Below are 13,721 nucleotides of genomic sequence, written 5' to 3'. Positions count from 1 at the left end.
TCAGAGTGTTCTTAGTTTATTGGATTTAAATTAATAATCGTAAAGTTCACTTTATTCAATAACATTCTTTACTGAATAAACAACAATAATAACTTTATTGAAAATAGAATATGTTTTTGTTTACAGACTATGAGTTTTAGGACATAAAACCCAACAAACTCCCACTTGGACTAAAACTCTAGTGGGGTTTTATAACGTTGAGTAGAGAGAAAGACATAAACACAATAAACTAGGGCATCACATACTCATGCCTTTTCTCCCACTTGCCCTAGATTACATTACTCGTAGTCCTAGACTCACTAGATGCCCTTCAAACACTTTAGCCATGAGGGGTTTTGTAAATGGATCAGCAATGTTGTGCTCTGAAGCTATCTGTGTGACGATCTCATCGTTGCACAATCCCTCTTATGAGATGATATTTGCGCTCAATATGTTTTCCTCGCTTATGGCTTCTTGGTTCTTACAAATTTCCAACTGCTCCACTATTATCACAATAAAGAGTGACGGGAAGATGCATATTTGGAACGACTTCCAAATCAGTTAAGAACTTCCTAAGACATACAGATTCTTTCGCTGCTTCACAAGCAGCAACATACTCAACCTCCATGGTGGAATCAGCAATGCAACCTTGCTTTATGCTTCTCCATATTATTGCTCCTCCGTTCAGAGTGAAAACAGATCCCGATGTCGATTTCCTCAAATCTATATCGGTCTGAAGATCTGAGTCAGTGTACCCTTAAAGGATCAGATCATTAGCGCCGTACATTAGCATATAGTCCCTCGTTCTCCTAAGATATTTGAGGATATTTTTAACGACAGTCCAATCAATATGTCCCGAATTGGAGTGTTGTCTACTGACAATTCCAAAAGCATAGCAATGTTTGGTCGGGTACACAGCATGGCCATACATCAAACTACCGACTGCTGATGCATAAGGAATATGTCTCATATCCTCAACTTCTTGAGGTGTCTTAGGACTTTGTTCCTTCGACAAATGAACTCCATGCATGAAAGGTAAGAATCCTTTCTTGGAGTCCTGCATCTTATATCAAACCAACATTTTGTTGATGTATGATGCCTGAGACTATGCTAGTGTTTTGTTCTTACGATTCCGAACAATTTGGATTCCAAGAACAAACTAAGTCTCTACCAAATCTTTCATTTGGAATAGTGTCGCTAGTCAATGGTTAATGTCAATCAGAAATCCCACATCATTCCCAATAAGTAGGATATCGTCAATGTACAACACTAGGAAAACTACTGTAGAGTTGACTATCTTCTTGTAAACACAAGGTTCATCAACATTTTGTTTAAAACCATAAGATTTGATCGCAGTATCAAATCTTATATTCCAAGATCGAGATGCTTGTTTCATCCCATAAATGAATCTTTTAAGCTTGCAAACCTTTTGCTTGTGATCCTGTTCAACGAACCCCTCTAGTTGACCCATATAGATACTTTCCTGAAGATTGTCGTTTAGAAAAGGAGTCTTGACATTCATTTGCCAAATTTCATAATCATAAAATGTAGCAATGCACAAGATTATTCTTATTGATTTAAGCATAGCAACAGGAGAGAAGGTTTTTTCATAGTCCACCCCCTCTCTTAAGGTATAACCCTTTGCTACAAGTCGAGCTTTAAAGGTTTGTACCTTACCAGCTTGGTCTCGTTTCCTCTTGTAGATCCATTTGGAACCAATAGGTTTTACCTCATCTGGTTGATCTATAAGTTCCCAGACTGAATTGAAGTACATTGACTTCATTTCAAGATTCATGGCTTTGATCCACTGATCTCTATCTTCTTCATTCATTGCCTATTTATAGGTCAATGAATCCTCAACGTCATCATCAGGTATGATGACCTGTGTTTCTGCCAAACCCAAGTAACGATCGGGTTGAGTTATAACACTTCCACTACATCGAGGCATTCTCAATTCTTGAGAAGGATGTGATTGACCAAAAGTACGAGCTCCATCAACAACTCTTGTTGAAGGACCAGCCTAATCAACAACTCCTTTTGTTTTATTAGTTGGTTCTTTAGAAATCTCACTCAATACTAGTTTGCTGCGAGGTTGATGATTTCTTACGTGGTCTTCCTCTAAGAATGTAACATTTGTTGATACAAACACTCTATTTTCTTGAGGTTCATAAAATAGACCACCTTTCTTCTCTTTGGGGTATCCTACGAATAGGCATAATTTTGAACGACATTCTAATTTCTTGGGGTTTTGCACAAACACATGTGCTGGGCATCCCCAAATCCTGAAGTGACGTAAACTACCTTTATGCCCTCTCCATAACTCATAAGGTGTTTTTGAAACACTCTTATAAGGAACCATGTTCAAAATGTATGCAACAATCTCCACTACATATCCCCAAAACGAATCAAGTAATCAAGCGAAACTCATCATAGACTAAACCATGTCTAATAGAATTCTATTTCTGCTTTCCGATACACCGTTCTATTGGGGTATACCAGGGGCTGACAGTTGAGACGTTATTCCATGTCCTATCATATAGTCCTGGAATTTTAAGTCCATATACCCTCCACCTCGATCTGATCGAAGTGTTTTAATAGTTTTTCCTAATAGATTCTCAACCTCAGCCTAATACTCTCTAAACTTTTCAAGAGCTTCGGACTTGTAATGCATTAGGTAAAATAGCCATACCTTGAATAATCATCAATAAAACTGATGAAATATTCATACCATCCCCATGCTTTGACATTCATTGGACCATAGAGATCTATATGCATGAGTTCTAAGGTTTCTTTGGCTCTATAACCTTTTTCGGAAAAAGGTCGTTTAGTCATTTTACCCTCAAGACAAAACTCACATGGAGGTAGAGAGTTGTCTTCTAACTCATTTAGAAGTCCCCTTTTAACCAATCTCCCAATCCTATTGAGATTAATGTGGCCTAGTCTTAAGTGCCAAAGATAGGTATTAGAAGAATCCTTTTGTCATTTATTTTGAGTTTCAGCCGTTTTAAACATCACGGTATTTAAAATAGCTTTTGTTTAGCTCGGTTTTAACATATATAAGTTGTTTTCTAGTTTTGCAGAACAAATATGAATACCTCTTTTGCAAATGAACACTTCATTGATTTCAAAATATATTTTATACAATTGTTCTAATAAACAAGAGATAGATATTAGATTTCTTTTTATTCCCGGAACAAAAAGTACATTATCTAATATAATGAATCTATCTCCAAAAAAACAACTTTAAATTTCCTACTGGTCTTGCTGAGACAATTTCTCCTGTTCCAACCCTGAGTGTTATTTCACCTTCCGCAAGCATTCTCCAGTAAGTAGTTACCTGAGAAAAAAAAAACATATTTCTACAACTAAAACATACTTCTACAACTAAAACTTACTTCTACAACTAAAACATATTTCTACAACTAGTATATCATATGTAACACCCAAAAATGAAGGAAAGCCACCTATGCAAGACCCAAAGGATCCAAGGAAGGAAATTAAGAGGATTAAGCAAGGAAAGGGTCTTAGCAAGTCATTTCTATACCATAAGAAGTAATCTTAAGGACTCAAGACCTTTGGAGAAGGAGTGGGAATGAAAGTGTAAGCGAAAAGGACAAAAAGGTCATTTTTCCAATTATCAAGGATCTTTCTGAATTTTTAATTCCTTATCTAGAAGGAATTTCAAGATGTTCAAGAAGGGAAAAATGACCAACATGGGATGAAATTTTTTTAGGAATATTATGGATTTTTCGAGAAAATAATAATAAAATATTCGGAAAGTGGCAAATTACCAAAATACCGTTGAAGTTAAGGATAATTACAAATTTGTCATTCTGCTAAAAAATTAGAACCTTCACAGTTCCTTCTACACAAAATCCTTCGAATCTTGACTCTTAGCCGTTGGATCGCCTCCAAACTTGGATATATTCTAGAACACTCACGGATCATCACATCCAACGGCTAGGATTCAAAACCAAGGTCGGTGAGGCTCTGATCGGAGTAGATATTTCTGATGAATTTTTTAGAAAATCCAACCGACAGTTCACGACGATTCTGGAGCTCTCAGTGTTGGTTTAAGTTTCCCCTATAAATTCTGAAGTTGGGGCAATCGTTTGGAACAAGAATCGAGCAAGGTCGAGCTCCCAGTCGTTGGCAATACGTGTGTAGATTTTGGGTCTCCTACTCTGAGTTTCTTCCAAATTCAAGAGCAATTCTCCACCATTCCTCTCCAAACTTGTTCCTATAGCTTCTAAACAAGATTACCCACACTTGCTATAAAGGAATAGAGTCTTGAAAGTTCCTGGAAACAATTCCCCCAATCCAATCTGCCATTAAAGAGCTTCAAGGAAAACTCAATATCCCAATTTGAAGATACACAAGTATTCTTCGATCAAGGACGATCCCAATAAGCTTATGCACCTCCAAGGAATGTTTCCGTAGAAGACCACGAAGAGAAATAACCCTAGGAACATTCCCAATTGAAGAAAATTCGTTTCGGGTTCAATTTGTGGGTAAGTGTCGAATTCCAATCTACGACCTCTTTTCTTTCAAACCAAGGATTCATCTAACTTGAGAGGAAGAAGATGAGTAACTTTGATGAAGGAATCAAGAGCTGAAACGTCGTAGAACAAGATACCTAAGAGATCGAAAATCGGAGGTGTCGGGTAACTTTCAGATCGAGAGTGATTTCTCAAAATTAAGGTCTCACACTCAAATTCGTTCCTCCAAACCAATTCCTTTAGCTTGAGGAAACGATAAGGAAGAGGATTTGTGAGAGATCGAGCCTTGAAAATCCCTAGAATTGCCCAATAAGAAATCCTCAGTTTTTACTCCGGCGAGAAATCATGTTTCATGAAGGAATTGAGGGGAGAAACGGTGAAATCAAAGCTGGGGAGGGCGAGTTCCTGACTACGGCGTTATATGTTGGCCCCCTCTTCTTCCTGTCTGGTGGAAGAAGACGATGACGTGGCCGGTTCAGTTGAACCGACCATGTCAACCCAAAACTTGACCTTCCCTCGAATTTTCTCAATTTTAAGCCCTTTCCAGACCGGTTCTCATGAAAAACTTTATGGTTCTAGAAAGTAGACACAATAAGGAGTCTATGGAAGGACATTTGAGGTAATTAGGATATTGGAAGCTCAATAATGGAGGTCACGAACACCAACAACGAGGTAAGTAGCCACCTTGGACTTTTTGTTAAGAAATACTTGTAGGAATCGCTTGGATTTTCATATGAATCCTAAAACAAGTATGAACTAGGGATAGATGAAAGAAAAAGTAAAAGAACCGCGAGTTAAGACCCTAAACCGATCAAATTGCTCGGTGATTAGGTAAAATTAGAATAACCCACTAGATGAACTCCGCTGCCTATGAAAATTTAATTCTGAGCATATTATAGCATGTTGAGGTTATATATGAAGTTTGGTAGTCATTGGATAAGGATAAGTAGGTAAACCAAGGAATGGTGCTAAATGACCATAATGCCCTTAAGCATATCTACCTACGGTTCATAACCTAGATGACCTCCAAATGCTTTGAAACCCTGAAGTAGATCTTATATGATGTTTGATGATTTGGTGAAGTTTGAAAGCCATTGGAACATGTTAAGTAGCAAAACCAAGAATTAGGAGTAAAATGACCAAAATGCCCCTAGGACTACTTATGAGATTTCAAGGTCTATACGTGCTTCGAACAATTTTCTACTTCTTATAAGGTCGATTACGAAGGACATGAAGATAAGTTTGAGGTTTCAAGTTGATTGGAGCAAGTTTGGAACCTAAACCAAGTTATATTTTGGATACCTCATATCACAATCCATGTCGTACATTGTGACACCTTTAAATCACCTCGAAACTTTCACATCTACCGTTGTCCTGAAACGTTCCTTTAAGTCTCACAATGATAGTTAATAGGATGTTAGGATTATTTTAACAAAGATAACAAACATTAAAAGTGGAAAAGAAAATTTAAACATGTGGAATAAAAGTAATGTAAAATAATGCCACAAAAATTTTATTTTCCCACTACGAGTCATCTCCATGTAAAAAAAAAATAAAAAAATAAAAAAATAAAAATAAAAAAAACAAAAAAAAAAACCTTCAAGGTTGCCGAGAAAAGGGGTAAATTTAAGTGTGACTGCCAGAGTTCATAGGACGCCATGGACGTCGAGCTTTGACATTAACGTTGTTACTCTTTTGAAGAGTTCAAACATGAAGCCTCCATTATTTCTTCTCCTTTTTCTTTTTTTCACCGTAGAAATTTGAATCTCTCTTGCGTGTATGATTTATGCAACTCTTGAGTATAATTTTCAATGAATATTTGAAGGTATATATTTTATTGGGGATTAAAATTAAAATAAATAAAACAAAATTACCGTCCAATTTTGTTTTATTTATCTTATTGAGTTAATGATGGATTATTTTAAAAAATAAAAGCTAATAATTAGTCTAAACAATTTATTTAGATTTTGAATAATAGGCTACTCAATTTAAATTTTATGAAGTAATATTTCCATTTAGATTAGTGTATATTGAATTAAAATGTCATTTTAAAAACTATCTCACAAGTGACAAATATTTTACAACATTTTATTATTATTATAATTATTATTCTTCTTTTAAAGCAAAGTATTAGCTTAATTTTCAACTCCTTCTTATTGTATGTTTATTAAATAATTTCCTAAATCATTTTCATAAATCATTAGTGGGCTAATTCAAGAGATTTATAACAAAATTGATGAAATTTTGAATTAGTGGTTTGTTCTGATTCTCGTTCCTATTAACCATGTCTATTTTCTTCTAGTTGAATGTGCATAAAAAATTGATAAATATCCTTAAAAGAACTATCTATATCTCTATCTTAAATCTACTTGATAATGCTAATTAAGGAGAAAGTATAGAAAATGCAACCGATGTGTTTAACATAACTTTGTTTTTCCATCTCCACCAAAAATAGCAAATGAAAAAGAATTGATATTTATCATTCATAGCAATTAATTTTTTTGGGTGGATATTAACCTTAAATCAGCTTCCCAAACAGCTTTAACAACTTGTTCAGAACAAGTTTTTTTTTTTTTTTTTTTTTTTTTTTTTTTTTTTTTTTGGCTATATAATGAACCAAAATCAAAATGATTAAGCATCAACAAAAGAGTTTTGAGTATCTAAAACAAAATGAAGACTCTAACCGGCTTCAGTTTTATCTTATTGTTGGCTTTGGAATCAAGCATTCTTATGAACACATGTTTTGCAGGATTCAAGAGACAAGTTGGAGGGGAAAAAGGGCAACAACCAGGAAGCAAATGGCAAGTGACTATTTACAATTATCAAACAAACTCAGTTTTAAATGCTCATTGCAAGTCAAAAGAAGACGATTTGAGCGAACGCGTTTTGGCCAAGCAAGCTCAATTCAACTGGAGCTTCAAAATGAACTTTTTGTGTACGACCTTGTTTTGGTGCAATTTTAATAGTTCTAATGGACATGCTTCATTTGAGGTATTTTGGCCAGAGAACTCGTATTGGCTTTCTATAAGATGCGACTTTCAAAACTGCATTTGGGCAGCTTTTGATGATGGGTTTTACTTAAGAAATATTCCTACCGAGAAGTTTGAATTGATACACCCTTGGAAAAAATGAAGTAAAGTTTCGGTGGCTCATTTTGATCCCACAAAACCTACTTTTTTTTTTTTTAATTTTTTTTTATGTTTGATTGCTTTCACATGTAATAATTCTACCTAGTGTTGTGGGGTTTTCTGGTAGACTTAAGATGTTGTATATTTAAGTCTAATAAAAGTTGGAGGAATAGTTTGGGATTTTATAGTTATTTTGATGTTGATAATTTAGTTGGGTTTCAAGTTTCTAGTTGCAACGACCCATGTTCAAGCTTGGAAATATGGATTTGGCATTTAATGGCCCTAATACTCCCCTTACAATATTGTCACGTTATTTACTCCTCGCTTCTAAGAGTGAAAACTATCACCACAGACCGACATAAGTCCTTCCGGCATGTCTTTTCCTCACTCCCATGTTTGCTCCAAGAAAAGCAAATTTAATCTCGAAGTTCTTATGATTAAGGCACCAAAAAAGCAAGTGCATCTGGTTGATATAGGTGGTAAGTTTCAATTCTTTTTAAGCATTTCTTAGTCATCTATACTCTAGATCACTTTCATTCGGATAGAATCCATGTTTATTCATGTACTCTCTTTAACTCGGATATCACTCTACTCAAAATCCTTTAAGGATTAAGAAATATTTGAGGTTTTAAACTTGAAAGGGTAACAATTTAAGACGAAAAGAAAATATGTATAATAATTTAAAATAGTAATGTTAAGGATATATGGAAAGAACTCATGTAACGACCCGAAATTTTCTACTTAATTTAAGCTCGCTACTGTATACATACCATAAACATTGAATGCGGAAGACTTCATTTAAATTCCATAAAACATAACCTTTAACTTAAAAACACAGTCATGGACTTACGTGTTTCAAAAACATCTTTAAAACGACACAACAAAAGACCCGAAATAAAATAAATAAGCGTTTAAGTTTAAAACATCCTATTCTATCATAAGTCTAAGAAAATAAATACCACTATCCTATGCATGTTCCATGATCTCGAGTTAAGATGCCGTCGTCAGCCATACAGGAATGCCTTGCCTTAACCTGAAAAATGTAGTAGCACATGGCTTGAGTATTTAAAGAAATACTCAGTAAGTGACCCCACTATTGGGGTTAAATGCAACAATCACATGCAATGAAATGATGGAACCTATCTTTCGTTTCGTTTCGTTTCGTTTTTCCTACGGTGTAATCCTAATAGGTAATCGTGGATGTGTACCATATACTCTACACGCAGCCCATACGTGCGAGTATGGGCTCACCAGCGAGTTCGCACACCGCTGGGCCACTGTCCCTAGCCTGTGGGCATGCTCTGGGGGCCCACCGGGACCCGTTAAAACTAAAACCGTCAAGGGAGCGCTATGCAGGGCATAACGATCGTTGTCCTGCCATTGGATGTACCCGTCCGTACCCTCGTGATGGGATAGGGGTATCCCCCCAAATGCATGATCACACAATATGCATGAGGTCCCACTAGTCCTACAGTCATCATTTAATGAACATAACCCCGTGTCACGTTTTCATGCTTACATGTCATTCTCATTCTCATTTCGTTACATATCATACATATTCTTAGCGGGGTTATGTATCATGCAATTTACCGTATTTCATGTCATACAATTCATTCAGTTACATTTCAATACTCATACAACAAGCCATAATCGTACAAGGGCCACACATCGTCACATGCATTCATATCACATCAACTAAGCAGCATAAATAACATACATTCACGTTCACATGATTTCGTACTTAAGCATAATAATCTAGCATACAATGTATCATATCATAACCAAGTCATAACGTAAACACTTCATAGTCATAACGTAAACACTTCATAGTCATATCGTTGTCTAACTTACCATAGCCTTAACGTTCTTATACCTATCACAGACATATCATTACGTGACGTACCTTAGTCATATCATCGCAAGAACGTATCCTAACGCCATCGTTCTATCAATCTATCACAAACCTATCCCTTTCTACCCATAACCTAACCGTATTCTTTCATCAATCTCTCCTATCCATAGCACTCCGGTATGTAACCTAACCTTAACGTTTCATGAACGTATCTTACTTCTATCGTTACATTTTGTTTTGTGCATTCTTCTCGTATCTTATCTCAAACATCTCCTAGAGCACATCGTACCATAATTATTATCATACAATCCACATATTATATAACATAACATAACATATAGGAAGCATATCGATCCACAGACAATTCACACATATCAATATATATGACACGTGCAGAACCACAGGGCACGTGTCAACATAAAAAATAACCATGCCGATAGTAAGGTCACTTACCTGGTTAGCTTAAGTCGTTGTCACGAATATATCCTTAATGAAAGTTCGATTCCGTCGTTATCCTTGATGAAAGTCTATTGAACTCCAAGTCAACCTATGTGAGCCCATGACATCAGTTTCAAGTTTGAACTCTATAAAATTATTTCTCTCATTTATGTTGACCCATGTGTTATACTTCATGCGAACGTTAGAGTCTTGAACGTTAGGGTCTTTGCTTGAGTTAGGTGTTGAAATATTTATATATGTTTGTTATAGTATTATTTTCATACAAACCATTTAATACTCATTAAAATTTACTAGATATTCTATTTTCTCTCATGGTGTTTAATACCCTCTTAACATTTTCAAGATAATTTTCAATTATATTCACAGTCTTCCCTCTCTGTCTCTTACTGTGTTTTCTTTCTTTTAATTATCTCTCTCTATTTGAGAATGACTTTTAATATCATTAAATAAAATAAAAGAAAACTAATGATCTCTTCAGATGCAATATCTCTTTTTAGCAAAATATCTCTTTCTACCCAAAAAAAACTTAATCTGAACGGGTTTTGTGCTTGTTTTTTCAAGAGAGAATAAATTCTGATTAGTTAAATTTGTTTAATCCTTTCTTTTTATTTTTGTTTGTTACTTTTTCAATTAGGTTGGCAATTACTTCTCCCCAATTTAATCATTCTATTTTGTTTCTGCTATTGATCATGACATATCTTTCTAATTAAATTGCTAACTAAAACTAATCATTCTATTTTGTTTCTGCTATTGATCATGACATATCTTTCTAATTAAATTGCTAACTAAAACTAAATAATTGGATAAAAGAAAAGGAGATGTGAGATATAACTTACAGATAAATCTCAAATCTCTCTCCCCTCCCCGAGGTAAATCTTGATCATCTCTGTCAACCCATCTCCTATCAATTTGATGCAAGGCATGTCTGTTTTCTCAAATCTGAGATTTTTCATTTCTGTTTCATTTGGCAGGATTGTGAGGTGTGTTGAGGAGAGATTATTGGGGAAGTGTCTTACAGGAGAGGAGAGAAGAGGGAATAATGGTTATTTATTTATTTATTTATTAATTTATTATTATTATTATTATTTTCTTTTTATACATAATAATAATTTTTATTTGTTTATTTATTTATTTTTGGGCTGTTACAACTCAAGTCAACTAATCCATTTACCAGGATAGATTAAATATTTTTTTGTCTAATCTTATACAAACTGATCGTATATGATACCCCCATCACTTGTCTTAACATGAACGATATGGATCAAATCATTTGTAACAACTACAAAGTGGGCTTATCAATAGTGTTATTCAAATCATTTGTAACAATTACAAAGTGGGCTTATCAATAGTGTTATCTTAGTACTTGAAGTAGTTATCTCTCCATAAAATTCGTAAATTTTACTAACCTTCATGTATCATCTAGAAATTCTTCGTACTGAGGGCTGAGGCTAGCAAAATCCTTAATTTCTTAAGGCTCTTCTCAAAATCTCGATATAAATGTGAGTTGTGCTCTCCTGAATCGACGGAGTCAAACTTGGAATATTTGAACAAACCTTCTCTATCATCAAAAGCAATAAAACTAACAACTTTATGACTCTAATCATGTCTTGACCAACTACAAGTCCTTCCTCATTGAAATTTGAATCTCTCTTGGGTGTATGATTTATGTAACTTTTGATTCATAGATTTTATGTAACTCTTGATTCATAGATGGTTGGTTCAATATAATTTTAAATGAATATTTGAAGGTATATATTTTATTCGGGATTGAAATTAAAATTAAAAATTAAAAATTATGATCCAATTTTTAATTATTTATCTATATTAAGTTAATGATGGATTATTTTAAAAAATTAAAGCTAATAATTAGCCTAAACAATTTATTTAGATTTTGAATAAGAGGCTACTAAATTTAAATTTTATTACTTAATCTTTCCATTTAGATTCCGTGTATCTTGAATTAAAATGTCGTTTTAAAAACTATCAAATAAGTGACAAATATTTTACTAGCATTTTTTAAAAACTATCTTGAATTAAAGCATGGCCCTTAGCTTAATTTTCAACTCTTTTTTATTGTATATGATGGTGTTAATATAACACATGCGGAAGCAATTTGGATCTTAGGCACTTTTAGAACATGAATTATAGTAAAATAACTAGCATGTTCATAATTATTAAAACTTAATGAGTTTGAATACTAACCTTTTGTAGTTCAAACTCCTTTTTCCTCACGAACAAGTTTTGAACCACCACTAGTGTCTTCTCCACTATCCTCCGTGCTTAGAACGAGATTGTGGAATCCGGTGAGTGACTAAACTTGGGAGGAATTTTGTATATATGAAGAGAGTGTTTGTGAGAGGTTTTTCTCAAGATTTTTCACCAAGAAGAAGAAGACCTTTCATGTACTATGATCACTCTATTTAAAGAGTCATGTTTGCATGTTCATGCAAATTTGAGATCACCAAATTTTGACACTCAAAATTCCACTCAAATGTTTGGGATTATGTGGCAAGCATGCATGTTTGAGTTAACCAAATTTTGACACTCAAAATTCCACTCACACTTGTGGGGTTTATTTGGCAAGCAGGCAAGTTTGGTTAAACCAAATTGACACCTCACAATTCCACTGACATGAATTTTTCCATTGACATGAATTTTTCCATTGAATGAAGTAAACATTTTGACTTTCTTCCTTTTAATTCAACAATTAATTTGAATAATTAATTTCAAATGAAAGTAACATTAAATGATTAATTAAATTATTTAATTAATATTTAATATTAATTCAAATGCCAATTTCAATCAATTCCGACACATAATTGATTAAGATATTTAAATCTTATTTAAATATCTCAGACTCTCTCTTTTTGTTTAATTCATAAATAAAACAAAAATGCGGTTAAATATATCGTATATATGTAGCGCATATTCCCTAATTTGAATTCGAACACTTTGAACTCACTCGTCACACTGGTTTATGGTTTAGTCCGATATGAGCTAGCAGAGGGACTAATGGACCTATAGATCATGGGCTCCAGCAATCCAAGATTAACCGGTTAAACTCATTAACCTGGTTAACCAACACTCGTTAACTACTAGGACACTCCACTATAGCCTAGTAGTTGCACTCCCGTCACTATATGTCACGACCCGATTTTCGAATTTGTAATACCCGAAGAAAGAGAGATAGAAATAGAAAAAGAAAAAAAAATAGGAAAAGTCGAGAGGGGTCCAAATGAAACCCCTCCATAGTCCTGCAAAAGAGAGATAGTGAGAGAAAGGGGTAGAGAGAACCTATAGAGAGGAGAAAGGATGAACCGCCGGAAGACTCACCGAAAACTACCGTCGGAGTCTATTCCGGTGAAGATCATGATGCAAGGAGGTGAAGATCATGCAGAGAGACTTTCTTGGAAGGGAAAAATGTGGGTGGCCGGAGTCCCATTTTTCATCAAGAAGTCGGAAAACCCGCAAGGTAAGGATCTTGAACGTTTTCCCATATCTACGGTTTTTCTTTGTGAATCAAGATATGAAATCTTGATATATTCATCTAGGAACAACTCTACGCATGATCTGTGAAGAAGTTTGGCCGAGACCTCTACCCGAAGGCGGAGATTCGAGCGTCGTCCAAGAACGGTGAGCGAAATTCTGACCTTCTTAACTCGTCCAGTAGTTAAGCGAAAATTACGAAAAAAAAATACGAGGACGTAGCCCGTAACACGATCTAAAACTTTTCCGAAGGAATCATGTCGATCCGATCTACAGATCGAAAGATATGAAAATCGGAAAAGAGGGTTGTGTTTCGGT

At 34.7% G+C, this 13,721-nt stretch overlaps 1 pseudogene; it reads right to left on the bottom strand.

Moving 5' to 3' along the window:
- Positions 1 to 273: 273 nt before the first annotated feature.
- On the bottom strand, positions 274 to 997 carry LOC147792272 (secreted RxLR effector protein 161 pseudogene; annotated as a pseudogene).
- Positions 998 to 13,721: the final 12,724 nt, after the last annotated feature.

Source organism: Cucurbita pepo, chromosome 6, assembly GCF_057944985.1.
Source record: "Cucurbita pepo subsp. pepo isolate OVF chromosome 6, ASM5794498v1, whole genome shotgun sequence".
NCBI classification, from domain to species: Eukaryota; Viridiplantae; Streptophyta; class Magnoliopsida; order Cucurbitales; family Cucurbitaceae; genus Cucurbita; species Cucurbita pepo.
Note: the sequence above shows the minus strand (reverse complement) of the source record. Positions and strands in the feature narration are given on the sequence as shown.